Here is a 19,754-nt window from a genome sequence, read left to right as displayed (position 1 = left end):
CCCCTACGGCACTGCGTAGGATCCTACGGTCTTGGCGTGCATCCGTGCGTCGCTGCGGTCCGGTCCCAGGTCGACGGGCACGTGCACCTTCCGCCGACCACTGGCGACAACATCGATGTACTGTGGAGACCTCACGCCCCACGTGTTGAGCAATTCGGCGGTACGTCCACCCGGCCTCCCGCATGCCCACTATACGCCCTCGCTCAAAGTCCGTCAACTGCACATACGGTTCACGTCCACGCTGTCGCGGCATGCTACCAGTGTTAAAGACTGCGATGGAGCTCCGTATGCCACGGCAAAGTGGCTGACACTGACGGCGGCGGTGCACAAATGCTGCGCAGCTAGCGCCATTCGACGGCCAACACCGCGGTTCCTGGTGTCCGCTGTGCCGTGCGTGTGATCATTGCTTGTACAGCCCTCTCGCAGTGTCCGGAGCAAGTATCGTGGGTCTGACACACCGGTGTCAATGTGTTCTTTTTTCCATTTCCAGGAGTGTATAATTGTGGGAGGACCAAGGGTTGAGGTCAGTTTCTGCTTCTAATTGTCATTTATTGTAACTTAGCAACTCTTTCATGCCTGAAGGCCCCCAACAAGAAATCTCAACAAGATAAAAATCCAGTTAAGATAGCAATAACATAATTTAAAATCCAAAAAAGCAACATTTGCCAGGTGCAATACCAATGGCTGAGGGCTACAATTAAACTTCAAAATTTTAAAAATATATTACCATAATCTTTCAAGGCTGAAGGCCGCAGTATTTAAGCTTGAAAGATAAATTTAAAAATTATTGATGACTAACTGACAACCTCAGCTGCCGACAGGTGTTGTTGTTATACCTCGATGTGGACAGCTGAAAATGTGTGCCCCGACCGGGACTCGAACCCGGGATCTCCTGCTTACATGGCAGACGCTCTATCCATCTGAGCCACCGAGGACACAGATGAATAGCGCGACTGCAGGGACTTATCCCTTGCACGCTTCCCGTGAGACACTCATTCCCAACTGTCCACAATTCTACATATGTATTGTACCTTATAGACATTTGCCCACCCACTCATTACTCGCGCACGCTTTGGCGATTCCCGTAAGAGTGGGTGGGCAAATGTCTTTAAGGTATAATACATATGTAGAATTGTGGACAGTTGGGAATGTGAGTCTCACGGGAAACGTGCAAGGGATAAGTCGCTGCAGTCGCGCTGTTCATCTGTGTCCTCGGTAGCTCAGATGGATAGAGCGTCTGCCATGTAAGCAGGAGATCCCGAGTTCGAGTCCCGGTCGGGGCACACATTTTCAGCTGTCCACATCGAGGTATAACAACAACACCTGTCGGCAGCTGAGGTTGTCAGTTAGTCATCATTTATTCCAGGGAAAAGCTGCACGGTCATCAACAGTAACTGTTCTTTCGAGAACTAGTTACTGTCTTCGAATATTAAAAATTATATTTGCAAAAATTTTAAGAAACAAACAGAACCATAAGCACAAAATTTAAAATTAGCTGACAACAGATAATTAAACAGGGGTGGCACTCAGAAGGCCTCCAGGGAGGTCGGTCTGCCGTCGTTCACTTAGGTGAGACAGGTGGTGCGCCCAACCATACTTGATACGTCGGAACCAAACAAGGGGACAGCCACGGACCGACCGACACAACGACTTGCTTCCCATCAATCAGTACATGAGAACACAAACAGGCAGTGTTACAAACGTGACAATCCACAATGGAGTATGTATTAGCCGTGAAAACTACACTCAACTTTGACGTCCTGGGTCGGTGAACCGCGAAGCTCGTAGCGATCGGTCAGCTCCCCACACGCTGCCACACTGCGCAGGGCCCGGCACCGGATGCAGCCGACTGCACCGCACGTAGATATCCTTCCTGGTCCGCACCAACCGACCGACTGACCGCTGCTCCGTCCGCGACTGCTGCTCCGTCGCGACCGCACTCTTGGTGCGTCTCCCACTCACTTCCAGACACACGACGATGGAAGTACTGACTCGGACCCAACCTTCTTCTGTAGTGGTCAATCCAAGGATTGGTTTGCAACAGCTACAATGGCAGCTTGTCTCCATTCTGTTGCGTCTTTCAGCTTTTCTCTTCATTTCTTTATAGGTGTTACATCCCATATCTTTCACGATTTGATCCATGTACCTCAGTCGTGGTCTTCCTCTTGGTTTTTTTCCCTCGACATATCCCTCTATGATTGTGTTCAGGAGTCCTTTATGTCTTAATAGATGGCCTGTAAATTGCAGTCTTCTTTTAACAATGAAACTCCAGAAGCTTCTCTTCTCACCTGCTCTTTCCAGAACCACTTCGTTTGTGACCTTGTCGATCCACTTTATTTTGAGCTGCACCTTTTCTTGTTTTGTCCGTCCACGGATAACTGCTGTCTCGTTTTTGTACAGGTTCCATACCATTTTTCTATCTTTATGGTCTATTCCTACTTTTTTGAGTACCTCAAACATCTTATCTCATTTAACATTATCAAAGGCTTTCTCTACATCTACGAAAGCTATGTATGTTTTCAGGTTCTTATCTAGTCGTTTCTCTATTATTAGTTAGAGCAAATATTGCTTCTCTGGTTCCTCTAACTTTCCGGAATCCAAACTGGTCTTCGGAGAGTGTAGCTTCGACTTTTTGTTCTATGCGTTTTAGGATAATTGAGGTTAATATTTTAGAGGCGTGAGTAACTAGGCTGAGTGTCCAATAATTTTCACATCTTGTAGCATTTGCCTTCTTTGGAATGGGGATCATAATGTTTTTCTCAAAGTCTGTAGGAATTTTACCCTGCTCGTACATGTTGAAAACAAGATTATACAACTCCTGATTCAGTTTTGCTCCTCCAGATTTCAGAAGTTCGGCTGGGATATTGTCTATACCAGGCGATTTGTTGTTTTTCAATTTTTTCAGAGCTAGTTCATACTCTACCTTTAATATAGGTTCACCTATGTTGTGTGCATCTACTTCTGTTTCTTCTTCCATGGTGTTTTCAGACAGGTCTGGTCCGCTGCACAGTTTTCCTATATACTGTTTCCATCTTCTTGCAAGCATGCAGAGGAAACACGCCCACTGGCTAAACGACATCCCTGCACCAGGAAAGGACCGACCTTAAATTCCACAAGATGGTAATAGAACGGGCGGTCGGAGAACCAGTTACACTTCGCCGATGAGACGACCGACCTCTCTGAGGCAGTACGCCGACAACATTTAAAACAGGTTGTCAGTGGAAATCATACCAACTACACACACAGGCTGACAAACACTTGCACGTTGACCTGAACGATACCCAACAATAACTAAGACAAATCGTCAGTCGATGCACACGTGCACAGCCGACTCATGAACGATCGGCGAGCGCAAACGCGTCGTCCGGTAGGACGACTGACCGACGATCCACCAAGATCGTGGCCCGGCCGCCCAGGTGAAGCGTGGCGGCAGTGGTCGGGCGAGCGGGCGAGCCATGTCGACGCAGACCTCATTGCTGCTCCAACCCGACTGCACAGTGCCGCATTGCAACTCCCCAACTGGCAGGTCCGGACTGCGCTCCAGACGCGTTCCGACTGACTGGCAGACCGAACTCGCTATCCAAACTCCCTACGCGAACTGCCAATCCGAATTGACTTACGACAGACAACGACGGCGAAGTAATAGCAGTCAAGCAAAGATACTACGAGAGGGGATACATCGATACGCGCTGCTAGCGCCGCTCACGGTCAGGCAAAGCAGCAACTCAGTGACAGTATATTGATAATTTTTACTTATGGACCGTCTGACAGCAACTGAATAAAACACAATTTTAGTGCCATACGCGTTTCGCCTTTATTTTCTGCAAGGCATCATCAGTGGCCTGGAATATGTACATATGTTATCTATTTTATTTACATTTTTGTCACTGTGCCTATAGGTTATAAACAGTTCTGGTGTTTGGTATTTCCTATTAAGTAGTAATGTTTTGAACTGTACTTACAGGTTGCGTGGACAGTTTCTTACATATTACGCTCCTGTTGCATTTTTGGTGTTGTTCTTCTTCTTATGAACGCCAATTATGAACACACACACACACACAGCACAAAAAATATATATCACACCAAAACACACACACACACACACACACACACACACACAGACATACAAAGGACAAAAACAAAAATAAATAAATAAATAAAATAAAATAAAATAAAATTAATATCACACCAAAACACACTTACACTCACATACACACACACACACACACACGCACACACACACAAACGCACACACAAATGCATGCACGAACAGACCACAGATACTTCAATAGTTACACTCATAACTTTGGCAATAATATTCGATCTTTGGCAAAAACATTTGACAGTCGGCAACAGAAACCAAAACATTGCATTAAAACAAGCGTTCAGTGCATAGTGCTGCGGAATGTGGAAAAAAACAACAAATTGGCGTTCATAAGAGGAAGAACAACACCAAAAATTCAACAGGAGCGTAATATGTAAGAAACTGTCCACGCAACCTGTAAGTACAGTTCAAAACATTACTACTTAATAGGAAATACCAAACACCAGAACTGTTTATAACCTATAGGCACAGTGACAAAAATGTAAATAAAATAGCTAACATATGTACATATTCCAGGCCACTGATGATGCCTTGCAGAAAATAAAGGCGAAACGCGTATGGCACTAAAATTGTGTTTTATTCAGTTGCTGTCAGAGGGTCCATAAGCAAAAATTATCAATATACCGTAATATTACACGCAACTGAGGAAGACAGGACTACAAAAGTTGAAGATGTCAGTGACAGTAGTAATTGAAATTAACGTAGTGAGGTGGAAGTACGTTAAAACCGGGGTATACAATAGATGATAGCGGGAACACGAGCCACACACGGCTCAAAATGGTGTGGAAGGAAACCATCCGTGCCCATTACCAACGAACCACCCTGCCACTTGTGTGGAGAAGTTTAGAGCATCGCGGAAAAGCTAACTCTGGGTGGCCGGACGGGAATTTGAACCGCCATCTTCCCAGATGTGAGTACAGTATGGTAACCGCTGCACCGTCTCGCTCGGTGATAACTGCGGGTTCGCAGTAAATGCGGGATGTTTCAGCGCTGTTACATCGCTTTTAACGCAACTGAAGCACTGTTGGTAATGGGTAACTGTTTGGCCCTCTCCACAACTTGGCGGCGAGACCGATCAGTCGAATTTTGCGAACGGTCAGACATTCTTCGTCAGGGAGTCCAGAGTATAACATTTTAATCCTTTTGAGCTTACTAATATCCTTTGGAGTTAGACATTGAGTTGATTCATTTCATCATATAGTAGGTTTCAGTAGGTTTTGTTTGAAGCTTCAGTTGAGTAGTTCACTTTGAAATCTTGTTTTTGTTCTATTTATTCAAGTTTCATATGCAGGACACCATTTACTGAGGAAGCCTTGTTTGTCCGTGATGAGATGTCCGTATTGTGCCGATAGATAAATGAATTTAGCCTTCTTTGTTGATCCATTTGGACTGTAGGACAACGGCTGGCATGTATTTCTTTATGCAATAATTTACCAAAAGCCGTATGTATTGTAGAAATTTATGTTATGAACTTCTTATATGCTACCAGTTTCGGCATTACATTGATGCCATCTTCAGGCTATGACGTGTGGGGCGTGAAGATGGCATCAATGTAATGCCGAAACTGGTAGCATATAAGAAGTTCATAACATAAATTTCTACAATACATACGGCTGTTGGTAAATTATTGCATCAAGAAATGAATTTAATATTTGTACCTTTATTCATTCTGAAATTAAGTTCTTATTGGGTCATGGAGTGTTCAGAGACTTTTCTTTTGGTATTCGTGTAATTTTCCACGTGTGAAAACGTACCTGAGTAGTGGTCCTTTATCTGTAACCATTCCACTGGCACCACTGTGAGTCGAGACCTATTCTGGGTTGATTAAATGAAAATACGATCGCCTTCAGTGATCAAATTTAATTGTATCGCGTACTTCTTTTGTGTATATTTTATCCGATTAAAGGGGTTCCCTTTCAATGTCGAACACAGTCGTTCGCAGCCGCGGTAATTTGATCCTGTCACATGACCTTTAACCTGTATCCAGTGAGTAACATTATTTTTCACACTGTAATACGAGAAATTATGGACGGAACCAGTACCAAAAGGCTCAATAAATTTCCTCTCATGTTGTATATATATATAATTGAAAGTATTTTTCGCCATTACGATGACTGGTGACATGTCTGTGTCCCCTTACGTTTACTTGAATGGGTCTGATTATACCCGTAGAATCCCAGCACGCCGTTTTCTGAAGCCTACCATGCTGATTTCTGATAGTTTGTGTGACTTGTTTAAGTTGCCTTGGTTCCACACCATACTCCATGTCTGCCGCGTATATGAGGCAAAATCTCCATGACAGGATACCTCTGTTCAACAATTTGTTTTGTTGACTGTACTATGGAACCACGTAATGAAGATTGTATTATTATCCTTATCAGTGTTTTCACATGTCGAAAATGTTTCCGTCTATCCTTCGTAAAAACTCTTGGCAGTCGTACATCCTTAGAAAAAATAAATTGGCACCCACTGTAATTATCAACCGCTGTCTCTTACTGATACAACGTATGAATCCAAACTTCTTCCCTTCCCATTCATTTCTTCTGTTGCATCGAAATGATGAATATTTCAAAAAAGGAATTAAATTAATTGCCGCATTCCTTATTATGCCGTTCCATACGTTACCATGTACCACTGAAGTCTTGTGGTAATAATGTTACCCGTTGCTCGTGGAATCATTTCTAACAGCATCAGTGGATCAATTTAACTGCGCAGATTCGGGCCGTTTTCAGATTCAGAAGTCTCGTGCAAACGCATTGGCATGTTGATAACGTGACATGAGTATAAATTTTGTTGTTCTGGCATCTCACTCCAGGTGTTCCTTTTATGAACAAGAAGCATATTTATTTCCAAACAGCCAACTTTTATGTTGCATCTCTGCTCAGGATATTTTTTGTCCTCAAGCAATAAATTTTTTTCAGGCCAATATTTTTTCCATTAAATGGTTCTTTTAAAAGTGGTAAATTTATTATTAGTTCCTAAGTAGCTATGGCGTCAAAAGTGCTGTACGTATGTGAAGGCACTTCTCTGATATAGTTAGGTAAGTAAATAACTACAATGAAATAAAATACAGAGTACATCAAAAAGTATCATCCGATTTAAAGAAAAATCATAACTATTATGTTATTTCAGAATGTGCGTGAACAACTCAGTGTTGGAAAAAGAAAATTCTCGAATTTTGTATGGTTCCCGCTAGGTAGCAGCAGTGTGCGCCCACTTGTAATAACAATGATGTCAGGACAAGAGAAAGCATTTTGTGTTCTACATTTTGCGGAGAGCCGGTCAGCAATAACGCTTCAGCGTGACTTTCGTAGTAGGTAAGGAGTGAATCCTCCTACAGCACAGAGCATTAGACGATGGCATGGACATTTCCTAGAAAGAGGTTGTTTGTGCAAAGTCAGATCGCCGGGTCGTCCAGAAGTATCTGGCACAGACGTCGAGCACATTCACCATAGTTTCACAAGGAGCCCGCAGAAATCCGTTCGCCGTGCATCTCGACAGCTCAACATGTCCCCGACGTCCGTTTGGCGTGTTCTGTGTCGACGTTTACACATGAAACCATACAAAAGTCAGCTACTGCAAGCTCTTCGTGAAGGTGACAAACATCAGCGTGCGGAGTTCTGTAATTTCGTTCCTGGCAAGATGGAGGATGACAGATTTCTTCCACACTTAGTGTTTAGTAACTAGGTAACATTGCATTTAAATGGAAGGTCAACCTTCATAATGTCATAATATGGGATACGGAACAACCACACGAAGTTGTACAACATGAGAGGGACCTCCAAAATTTAATGTTTTTTGTGCAGTTTCACGAGAAAAGGTGTATGGTCCATTATTCTTTGCCGAAAACACTGTTACACGAAGCACATACCTCGATATGCTCGAGAAATTTCTTTTTGCACAGTTGGAGACTGATTCGAACGACTTCATTTACCAACAGGTTGGGGCACCGCCACACTGGCATCTGGAAGTGCGGGAATTTTAAATCAAAGGATCACTGAACGATGGATGGGTCGCACTGGAGCAAATGATTCAGTCTTACATTACTGTCCTCCAAGGTCACTGCACCTGACTGTATGTGATTACTGATTGGGGGATTTACAAAGGACTCTGTTTACGGGCTTCCGTTACCAACAACACTCAACGAACTGAGACATTGCATAACAGCAGCTGTGAAAGCTGTAACTAAAGACATACTTGCTACAGTGTGGGAACAATTTGAATACCGCATTGACACATGCCGTGCATCTCAAGGGGGGCATATTGAACACACATGAAAATATATGAATTTTTTTTTTTAGTTTTTCGTTCATCAGAGAACAAAATTCATTGTACATGTTTATTAGCTTCAGAAATATAGACGTAAAAAATCGGATGATTCTTTTAGATACACCCTGTGTTTTTCTAATGAATCTCAGCCTAAATTCTACTTTCCTTACCACTAATCTTCTACGATCCTTCCTTTGATTCAGTAGTTCACGCGTTGAAGTGAGAGTCACGTTTTGATCTCCCAAGGAGGCAGCTAGGTACAATGTTGTGGGTATATAGGTTTCCCCTCTCCCCTGACAGTTATTGCGGCGTCCGCACGAAGCGCCATATTTCATCGGCCGTGGCGCTTCGTGAGTAAACTCACGCGCACGCCCGGTCGCGGCATAACGGAAGTTTATGTCTCCCCTCGGGCGCTGCTGCCGCCGACCGAATCTATTCTGCAATCGTGTCGCCACCCTGCATGAGGGAAACTACCAGTCATAACGATAGGTTTCGAAGACTCGGCTAGGTTTAGTAGAGTGAGTCGGTAAATCGTCTGGAGACTGTTTATTTCCGCAGTACGCTTCACAGATGTGGCAGCACGACAGAACTGAGGTGGAAGGGGTGGTCATAAACGCTCCTGCACCACATCAGTCATAAGATCACAACGGAGAACGAAAAATTTCAATAGTTGCTCAGGTAATGTGACTTGCCTCTGAATCACATAATTTTTTTTTCATTTTTTCATCGTAAATCGATGTTTTAGAGCTTTTTTGAACAAAATTTCGGTTAAAAGAACTGAACTGGACATCAGTAAGGTGTATAAAAGTCAACTTGAAGATCTATCGGTAAGCGTCCACACTCATGTTTCCGCTGCTTTCACACGTCAGTATGATTCTTAGATAACTGTTCGAGAAACGTACACCATACAACTGTTTTCCATGTTGACGGTGCTCTCAGAGGATACACTTTGTGATGGCCTTACGTTTCCCAAGTATATATTTCGTTTTACATCTTTGTTTTCGTTTTAACTTTTCCGTAGTTTCAGCTGTTGCTATTTTATCATTATTCCTGTAATTTGTTTTAATGTGGGGCAGTTACTGAAGTTATGGAGTTGCTAGGAATGCCGAAGCTGAAAACTTGGTCCTTGAGGCATGTAAAGAGCCAGACTATCTGGCGTTAGGAACTTGTTTATTCTGGATAAGAAGTAGTAGTAGATAAAAATAGTGATGCTGTAACTGTTGGTTGGCAATATTTACTGGAAAAATGCAACCTAACCCCAGATTGCGTACTTACGACTATCCTGTGTGGCCGTTTTTCAGTGCGACATGAAAAGAGAGAGAGATTATTAACTGATCACCGATGCGTCGGTTCTAGATTGTGTTCAGGAGACGTACGGATTGACTGCGCAAAAAATTGACCTTTTGACACGGATTGCCTTCAGGGAATCAGAATCTTCGATGAAATTACCTAAGGGACCTATTTGAATACAAAAATGGAAATGAAAGCAAATTAGTGGAATTTCGTAACAGAAAGATTAACAGATCGGAAGTTGAACACATTAGAGGTCTCACAAATACAATCGAGACACCGCGATAAAGAGCAAACCTGTAACAAAACTCATATACAATTTAAACATCATTTTTGGTTAGAGAAAGAAAAAAATAAGAAGAAAATTACTGCATCGTAAAATATTAATATATTTTGAACAAATTGGCATTATATTTTGTGGATGGCGCAGTCCAATAATCGCTACTTTGTCAGTACGTTCCTTCTTAAAAATTAAATGTCCTTGCGTGTGCGTAAGTAATTGTACCCTCACCCGGGCTACCGAAATCTTTGTTCGTCGTTTCACGTAGTTTTTACACAAAATACAAATACAGCTTGTAGCGATGCTATGTAGTACGTCTTAACATGTCGGTGACCAAAAGTACAAGGACTAATGAAGTCTCAAGAATATTTCTTAACAAAAGATAGATTGTTCTTTCTTCTGTTTCGCAGCTTCTTGCTACCAAGCGCTGCGGCAATGATTTTAAATATCTGCGCCCAGCGGGTCATAGTGTTTATTTAGAGTATTTAAACGCTGGACGCTCGTTTTGGTATAGGCGCACATTAAAAAAAATTCATCTCTTTACTCTCGCGCTGTGATGTTTAGCATATTTACGAACTACAGCTCGTTGGCTGTCCTTTTCTTTAATGACAAATATCTCATGTGCAAAGTATCTGAAATCCAATAATATTACAACTAAAAATGAAAAAAAAAGAAAACGAAGAGGGAAGATCAGGAACCTGTAAACCAAGAAGATTATGCACCTGAAGTGCACGAGCATAAGCAACAATAGAGGTGTGTTATAGGTCAAATAAACTGAAGAACAAAAAGAAACTGGTACACCTGCCTAATATCGTGCAGGACCCCCGCGAGGACACAGCAGTGCCGCAACACGACGTGGCATGGACTCCGTTAACAGTCCAACTGAAACAGTGCTGGAAGTAACTGACACCATGAATCTTGTAGAGCTGTCCATAAATCCTTAAGACTACGAGGGGGTGAAGATCTCTCCTGAACAGCACGTTGCAAGGCATCCCAGATATGCTTTAAAAAAACTGGTTCAAATGGCTCTGAGCACTATGGGACTTAACTGCTGTGGTCATCAGTCCCCAAGAACTTAAAACTACTTAAACGTAACTAACCTAAGGACATCACACACATCCATGCCCGAGGCAGGATTCGAACCTGCGACCGTAGCGGTCGCGCGGTTCCAGACTGACGCGCCTAGAACCGCTCGGCCACTCCGGCCGGCTAGATATGCTCATTAATGTTCATGTCTGGGGAGTTTGGTGGCAAGAGGAAGTGTTTAAACTCAGAAGAGTGTTCCTGGAGCCACTCTGTAGCAAATCTAGACGTGTGGGGTGTGGAATTATCCTGCTGGAATTGCCCAAGTCTGTCGGAATGCACAATGGATATGAATGGATGGAGGTGATCACATAGGACGCTTACGTACGTGTCACCTGTCAGAGTTGTATCTACACGTATCAGGAGTCACACACCACCCCCACTGCAAAGGCCCAAGACCGTTACAGAGTGTGCTCCAGCCTGAACAGTCCCCTGCTGACATGCAGTGTCCGTGGATTCATGAGGTTGTATCCATAACCGAACACGCCCATGCGCTCGATACAGTTTGAAACGAGACTCGTTCGACCAGGCAACGTATTTCCAGTCATCAACAGTCCAGTGTCTGTGTTGACGGGCCCTGGCGAGGCCAAAAGCTTTGTGTAGTGCAGTCATGAAGGGTACACGAGTGGGCCTTCGGCTCCGAAAGCCCATATCGACGATGTTTCATTAATTGGTTTGCACGCTTACACTTGTCGATGGCCCAGCTCTGAAATCTGCAGCAATTTGCCGAAGGGTTGCACTTCTGTCACGTTGAACGATTCTCTTCAGTCGTCGTTGGTCCAGTTCTTGCAGGATCTTTTTCTGGCCGCGGCGATGTCGGAGATTTGATCTTATACCGGATTCCTGATATTCACTGAAGAGTCATGAAATGGTCGTACGGGAAAATGCCCATTTCATCTGTGCGCCGACTATAACATCATATTAAAACTCACTTAAATCCCTAGAAGGAAGACGGAGTTATTTTCGTGGATAGCCACTGAGAGAATTTAGAGAACGGATATTTGAAGCAGACTTTAGAAAAATTCTGCTGCTGCCAATGTACATTTCCTGTAAGGAACACGAAGATTCATCCTTGTGCTTCAACAATTTAGTTTTTAAATTTTTGCATGTTAATTTAATATTTAATAGAAAAAGTTCTCACCTTTTTGTGTGGGAAATGGCCGGACGTGGAAATCCAACGGATGCCCAGCACGTCCAACGAATCAGCTGATTGGTCCGCACCGGTTTCCAGCAAAGTTACTGCTTGCATTAAGGTTAACCCCTTACGTGTGGTCGAGTGGGAAACTGCCGCGGGAGGCCGAGCGAGGTGGTGCAGTGGTTAGCGCACTGGACTCGCATTCGGGAGGACGACGGTTCAATCCCGCGTCCGGCCTTCCTCATTTAGATTTTCCGTAATTTCCCTAAATCGCTTCAGGCAAATGCCGGGATGGTACCTATGAAAGGGCACGGCCAACTTCCTTCCCCATCCTTCCCTAATCCAACGAAATCGATAACCTCGCTGTCTGGTCTCTTTCCCCAAACAAGCCAACCCCAACCCCTGCAGTGGGACGTGGCAGGTGGCGAGAGGCTTCTGGGGAGGTGCTGAATACAAGGATTCCTCACTTAATCTGACAAACATGTTCCAAGTGCTGTCTGTGCCTGACACTGTCCCTCAGCCAGATACATTCGCTAGTCAAGTTTCAGAGGATACCTCTCAGTGTGCAAGATCCGGACAGAGGGTGGGATTATTGTTAGTTGGGACTTCATTGTTAGTCGCCTTATGGTGTCACTTAGGGATGTGGCTGCAAAGGACGGAAGGAAACTCGGTGTTACCCTGTCTGCAAACCAGGTAGAGTCATTGCAGACATCGAAAAGGTTCTTCCGGATGCGATGAGGAGCACAGGATGCAGCCAATGCACGTCAGCACCAATAATGCGTGTTGCTTTGGATCGTAAGAGATTATCTCTGGTTTCGAGCGGCTATCAGAAGTGATAAATTCTACCAGTCTTGCTTGTGAGATGAAAGCAGAGCTCCCATTTTAGCCATAGGCGACAGGACTTATTGCGGACCTCTGATACAAGGCCGACTGGAGGTTCTGGATCACAGGCTCAGATGTTTCTGCGACCGTTTAAGCTAGAGATTAACCGACTTGCGCCCTATGGTGGTGGGCTTTTGGGTTCCGCAAAATAGGTCGGGAATCCATTGGAGGTAGGAGGCGGCTACACGGGTAGCAGGGGCTGTGTTGCGTGGACTGGACGTCTTTTAGGTTCGAGGGTCTCGGGGAATCACAAAAGGGACTTCAATCTCACAGGGTGTAGGTCGAGAATAGGAAGAACCTAGATCGTGGACTCAGCGGTGTAACAGTAATAAATTGTCGTAGCTGTGTTGGGAAAGTAACAGAGCTCCAACCGCTAACAGAAAGCACTGATACTCAAATCATAGTAGGAGCTGAAAGCTGGCTAAAGCCGGAGAGAAGTTCAGCCGAAATTTTGCATAAGGCCTAACGGTGTTCAGAAAGGATAGGCTAAATACAGTTGGTGGTGGCGTATTTGTTGCTGTCAGAAACAGTTTATCTTGGAGTGAAACTAGATAGTTTCCGTTAGTTAATATGGATAGAGGTCATTATTGGCCAACGGGCCGGCCAGTGTGGCCGAGCGGTTCTAGGCGCTTCAGTCTGGAACCGCGCGACCGCTACGGTCGCAGGTTCGAATCCTGCCTCCGGCATGGATGTGTGTGATGTCCTTAGGTTAGTTAGGTTTAAGTAAGGGGACTGATAACCTCAGATGATAAGTCCCATAGTGCTCAGAGCTATTGGGACCAATTTTTTTGGCCACCGGAATAAAACAATAATTGGATCGTTTTACCAGCTTCCCAACGTACATGATACAATTGCTGAAAGATTCAAAGAAAACTTGAATATGATTGCGAACACTTAACCGACTCATAAAATTCTTGTTGGTGATGAGTTTAATTTCCTTCGATATGTTGGTAAATGCATGTTTAAGTCCGGAGGTATGCATAAAACATCATCCGAAATTGTGCTAAACGCATTCTCTGAAATTTGTTTCGAGCAGTTAGTTCATGACTCCACTCGAGTAGTAAACGATTGTGAAAACACACTTGACGTCTTAGTAACAAATAACCCTGAGCTCATAACGAGAATCACAAGGGATTCAGGAATTAGTGAACACAGGGTTGTCGTAGTGAGACTACCACAACTCCCAAATCCTCCAAAAATAAACGAAAAATATATCTGTTCAAAAATTCAGATAAAAATAAGCTTGACACATTCCTGAGCGACAATCTCCCTTCCTTACAAATTAACAGTGTAAGTGTACAACACATGTGGCGTGAAATCAAAGACATAGTATCGACAGCAATAGAGAGTTTTGTAACAAATAAATTAACAAACGACTGAGATGATCTCCCAGGTTACACAAATCACGTCAGAACTCTGTCGCAGAAACAGCGAAAAAAGCACGCCAAATTTAAACAAACACAAAATCCCCAAGACTGGCGATCTTTTTCAGAAGCGTGAAATTTGGCGCGGACTTTAATGCGAGATGCTCGTAATACTTTCCACAACGACACTTTGTCTCGAAACCTGGTAGCAAGTCAAAAGAGCTTCTGGTCGTATGTCAAGTATGCTATCGGAAAGATACAACCAATGCCTTCTCTGCGCGATAGCGAAGTAAGTAATATCGATGACAGCGCTGTTAAAACTTGGAAGTAGATACCGTCGAAGTAGTGAAGCAACTAAAATCACTTAACAACAATAAGCATTCCCGTAGAGATTTTATACCCATTAGCTTCCTTTGGGAATATGCTGATGCAATATCTCCGTACTTAACAATGGTATTCAACCGCTTGCTCTATGAAAGACCCTTACCCAAAGACTGAAAAGTTGCACAGGTCACATCAATGCGCAAGAGGGGTAGTAGATGTAATCCACTAAATTACAGGCATATGTCATTAGCTTTGACGTGCAGTAGGATTTTGGAACATATATTGTGTTTGAACATCATGAATTACCTCGAAGAAAACGGTCTAATGACACACAGTTAACATGGATTTAGAAAACATGGTTCTTGTGAAACACAACTAGCTCCTTACTCATACAAAGTGCTGAGTGCTATCGACAAGGGATTGCAAATTGACTCCGTATTTCCAGATTCCCAGAACGCTTTTGACCCGGTACCTCACAAGCGACTTGTAATCAGGTTGCTTGCTTCCGGAAGAGCATCTCAGTTATGCGACTGGATTCGTGATTTGTGAGAGAGGTCACAGTTCGCAGTAATTGACGGTAAGTAATCGAGTAAAAGAGAAGTGATTTCAGTCCTTCCCCAAGGTAGTGTTATAGGCCATCTGCTGTTTCTTACGTGTATAAACGATTTAGGAGAAAATCTGAGCAGACGTCACAGATCGTTTGGAAATGAGGCTCTCTTTTATTGTCTATTAAAGTTATCGAAGATCAAAACAAAGTGGAAAACGATTTATGAAAGATACCTGCATGATGCGAAAATTGGCAATTGACGCTTAATAATGAAAAGTGTGAGGTCATCCACATGAGTGCTAAAAGGAATTCGTTAAACTTCGGTTACACAATAAATAAATCAAATCTAAAGGCCGTAAATTTAACTAAATACCTAGGAATTACAATTACGAACAACTGAAATTGGAAGGTTCAAATGGCTCTGAGCAGTATGGAACTTAACTTCTGAGGTCATCAGTCCCCTAGAACTTAGAACCACTTAAACCTAACTAACCTAAGGACATCACACACATCCACGCCCGTGGCAGGATTCGAACCTGCGACCGTAGCGGTCGCGCGGTTCCAGACTGTAGCGCCTAGAGCCGCTCGGTCACCCCGGCCGGCGAAATTGGAAGGAACACATAGAAAATGATGTGGGAAAGGCTAACCGAAGACAGTGTTTCATTGGCAGAACACTTAGAATATGTACCAGATCTGCTAAAGAGACTGCCTACACTACGTTTATCCGTCCGCTTTTGGAGTACTGCTGCACGGTTTGGTATCCTTACCAGACAGAGTTAACGGAGTACACCGGGGAAGTTCAAAGAAGGGCAGCACGTTTTTTACTATCGAGAGGTAGTAGAGAGAGTGCCAAGGACATTACAGAGGATTTGAGGTGGAAATCATTAAAACAAAGGCATTTTTCGGTGCAGCAGTACCTTCTCACGAAATTTCCATCACCAATGTTGTCCTCCGAATGCGCAAATATATGGTTGACGCTTACCTACATAGAGAGAAACGATCATTGCATTAAAATAAGGGAAATCAGAGCTCTCACGGAAAGATACAGGTGTTCTTATTTTTCTGCGCTGTGTTCGAGAGTGGAATAATAGAGACTTATTCTGAAGGTGGTTCGATGAACCTTCTGCCAGGGAAATAAGTGTGATTTTCAGAGCATTCACATAGATGTATAAGAGAAATCAGGGCTCGCACGAAGACGTATAGACAGTCATGTGTCCTTTACTCTATTTGCTGGTGAAACTGGAGTTGAAGTGACTAGTAGTGGTAAAAGTTACCCTCCGCCACGCACCATACGTTGCCTCTCGGAGTACGTCTGTAGATGTAGGATGATATGACCATTTTGGCTAGGCAGTTTTATCCCATGATATAATGTTTGTTCCCCAGTAGTGATGATGTTCCTAGGCAACAGGGCCCCTGTTCTCACAGCTTGTATCGTCCAGGACTGGTTTTTTGAGCACGTTTTGCATCTCCCCTCGTCGCCACAGTCACCATATTCCAGTATTATTGAGCCTTTGTGGTTCGTTTTGTAGAGACTGGTGTGTGATCTCTATCCACCACCAATATCGTTACCAGAACTTGCCATTATTTTGCAGAAAGAATGGTAGCAGATGCCCTTGAAAATTATATAGGAGCTGCAGTAATCAATTACGAGACGAATGGAAGCTGTTCTGAATGTCATCGGTTTTGATACATCGTGTTGGAAGTGGTTATGTGTTATATTTTTGTTGTTGCTATATCTTTGTCCATCCTTGTACGCACCCTATCTTGCGCATTTTGTATAGGACCATATCTCAAAAGTTTCACTTTCTTGTTGACTGAAATAATAGTTTTCCACTTTTCGCTTCTGTACAAGATTTAAGTGTCAGGAAGTCGTTTCTGAAAGTATTTGTATGGAGTGTAGCCATGTATGGAAGTGAAACATGGACGATAACCAGTTTGGACAAGAAGAGAATAGAAGCTTTCGAAATGTGGTGCTACAGAAGAATGCTGAAGGTGGGTAGATCACGTAACTAATGAGGAGGTATTGAATAGGATTGGGGAGAAGAGAAGTTTGAGGCACAACTTGACTAGAAGAAGGGATCGGTTGGTAGGACATGTTTTGAGGCATCAAGGGATCACAAATTTAGCATTGGAGGGCAGCGTGGTGGGTAAAAATCGTAGAGGGAGACCAAGAGATGAATACACTAAGCAGATTCAGAAGGATGTAGGTTGCAGTAGGTACTGGGAGATGAAGAAGCTTGCACAGGATAGAGTAGCTTGGAGAGCTGCATCAAACCAGTCTCAGGACTGAAGACCACAACAACAACAAGGCTACTCTCCAGACAAGACTTTCTAACACCTAAATTTATATTAGACGTTTACAAATTCCCCTATTTTGGAAAAGTTTTTCTTGCTATTGGCAGAATTCATTTTATTTGACCTTTACTTTGCCATCATCAGTTATTTTGCAGCCCAGGTAACAAACCCTTCAAATACTTTTAGTGTCTCTTTTCCTAATGTAATTGCCTCAGTAACGTCTTGTTTTATTAGAGTACATTCGATTGCCCTTGTTTTACATTGCTGATGTTCATCTTATAACTTCTTTTCAAGACAGTATCGAATCCGTTCATTTGGCCTGTCAAGTCCTAACAGTAAGACAATATCATCCACAAATATCACATTACTATTTCTCCTCCTTGAACTTCTGTTTGAGATTTCTTATCGTTTTGCTTTGTTGCGCGGTCAAACTACAGACCGAATAACATGGACGATAAGCTATGATCCTGTCTCACTCTCTTCTAAAATACAGCTTCCCTTTCATGTCCTTCTCGCCTTACAACTGAAGACTGGTTTCTGAAAAAGTTGTAAATAACCTTCCGTTCGCTGTATTTTATTTGTGCCACCCTCAGAATTCCAAAGCCTATATTCCAAGCAACTTTTTCAAAAACTTCGTACTTGTGTAATCTTATTTATCACAAAAACGAAACATCCTCCCCATTCCACATCAAACGTTACGTCCTTCTGAACTAGGAGAGTAATCCGCCATCGGTGTGCTGTGAGTGACAGTAGCGTACATTTCTTCCACAGTAGTTCTGCGAAAATCTTATCCTACGCTTGTCAGTATATGTAACTAGTCACTTGGATGGCCTATGGATCATGGAAAAACTATTCTAGATTCCAAGAGATAAAAGGCCCATACGACGATACCACCGATAAATGAGTGTAGTTGACATCTTTCATGTTTGAAAAAAATCTAGGAGAGGCCTTTCAGTTGTATGTAAAATGACATTATATCTTAGTGACTTGTCTTGGACGATAATTTTTAACTCTGCATTGTGTGTGGTGGTATGACCAGAAACATGTTTGTACAACAGGACATGCAGGTGCCACGATTTGGTTTTTGACGTAAGTAGCCGAAGTGCAATCGTTACTGTACTCAAATCACTGTCCGAGAGTCATCAAGATTTACGATAAAATGATATCCGTCCCAGTGTCAGCATGAGTACGTTTCTTACGATTGGACTCTTCCTTCATTATTTCGATCGATCAATCGAATATGTGTCGTCAGACATCCTCACTGTAACTCTGCATGGATTTCTACTTTAACGAGGAATTTTTTTCCATAGCTTACAGGCAACTGACGAGAACATAATGAGCCAACTAGCAAGATTACATTGACCCGTTTTCAATTTCTAGCTAAATCACGTGGCAGTATTTTGTTCGTTGGTAGGGTACTGACAAGGGAACCTCCCCAACGCACCCCCCTCAGATTTAGTTATAAGTTGGCACAGTGGATAGGGCTTGAAAAACTGAACACAGATCAATCGAGAAAACTGGAAGAACTTGTGTGGAACTATGGAAAAATAAGCAAAATATACAAACTGAGTAGTCCATGCGCAAGATAGGCAACACCAAGGATACCGTGAGCTCAGAAGTGCCGTGGTCTCGTGGTTAGCGAGAGCAGCTGTGGAGCGAGAGGTCCTTGGTTCAAGTCTTCCCTCGAGTGAAAAATTTATTTTCGCATAGTTATGATCTGTCCGTTCGTTCATTGACGTGTCTGTTCACTGTAATAAGTTTAGTGTTTGTGTTTTGCGGTCGCACCGCAAAACCGTGCGATTAGTAGACGAAAGGACGTGCCTCTCCAATGGGAACCGAAAACATTTCATCGCAAGGTCATAGGTCAACCGATTCCTCCACAGGAAAACACGTCTGATATATTCTATACGACACTGATGACGACAAGTGCGTCACATGACAGGAATATGTTATCGACCCACCTAACTTGTACACTTGGCGAATGGGTAAAAAGATTCTTCTACCTTGCCCTATTTAGGTTTTCTTGTGGATGTGATAATCACTCCCAAAAAAGTGATGAAAACAAAAGAGTTTGTGACATAAACTGAAAATAAAAAAAAAATTTCAGTCGAGGGAATACTTGAACCAAGGACCTCCCGCTCCGCAGCTGCTCACGCTAACCACGGGACCACGGCACTGCT

The sequence above is a fragment of the Schistocerca nitens genome, chromosome 7 (genome assembly GCF_023898315.1).
Source record: "Schistocerca nitens isolate TAMUIC-IGC-003100 chromosome 7, iqSchNite1.1, whole genome shotgun sequence".
NCBI classification, from domain to species: domain Eukaryota; kingdom Metazoa; phylum Arthropoda; class Insecta; order Orthoptera; family Acrididae; genus Schistocerca; species Schistocerca nitens.
This window is presented reverse-complemented; position numbering follows the sequence as displayed.